At 62.9% G+C, this 630-nt stretch overlaps 1 protein-coding gene across 1 annotated transcript in view; it reads right to left on the reverse strand.

Moving 5' to 3' along the window:
- The window catches only part of SGSM2 (small G protein signaling modulator 2), a 39,940-nt gene that overhangs the window by 38,004 nt on the left and 1,306 nt on the right, over positions 1-630 (reverse strand). The window lies entirely within an intron of this gene.

Genomic DNA, 630 nt, shown 5'->3' on the forward strand with positions numbered 1-630 from the left:
GAAATGGCTTTTAGGGCAGGGACAAAGTAGAGGACATTAGTACGTACAGGGAAGGACTTCTCTTTGTGACATGGGCGGGGGGGCTCCTCAAAAGAGAGGAAAAAAAAATCTGAGTCTTAAAAACCATTCTCAAAAAGCCCCCTTGGCCTCTGGGTATGGAGGTGGGCGTGGAGTGAGAAGATGTGGTGTGCGGCGAACCCTCATGCACCCGAGACTCAGTTCCCAGAAAGATAACCGAATGGGGTGTAGGGCAAACCGGAGCTAAGCCCCCAAGTCACCGGTTTAGCGGGGGCCCCGCCCCCTCCCCAGGCGGCGAGGGCAATGAATGGGCAGCTCGGTTCTCCAGAAATCGCCGCCACCCCTCCCCCTCGGTCTCCCAGAGCTGCTGCTGTCACAGGGCGGGGAGCTGCGGGATCGCGGAGCAAACAAACCCTGAAGCGCCGGCCTAGCCCCTGGGGCCGAGGGGTGCTGCCCCCTGATCCGGGAGTCGGGCGGGAACCGCAGTCAGTCCAGGACCGGACCCCGTCCGAGGCCGGTGAGCGCCCGCACCCTGGGATGGGCGCAGATCTTTCTGTCCCGTGGGCCGTGAGGACAGGGACGCGAGCCCCCGGAGGTCCGTGCCCCGACTTT

Source organism: Bison bison, unplaced genomic scaffold, assembly GCF_000754665.1.
Source record: "Bison bison bison isolate TAMUID 2011002044 unplaced genomic scaffold, Bison_UMD1.0 scf7180017864472, whole genome shotgun sequence".
NCBI lineage: Eukaryota > Metazoa > Chordata > Mammalia > Artiodactyla > Bovidae > Bison > Bison bison.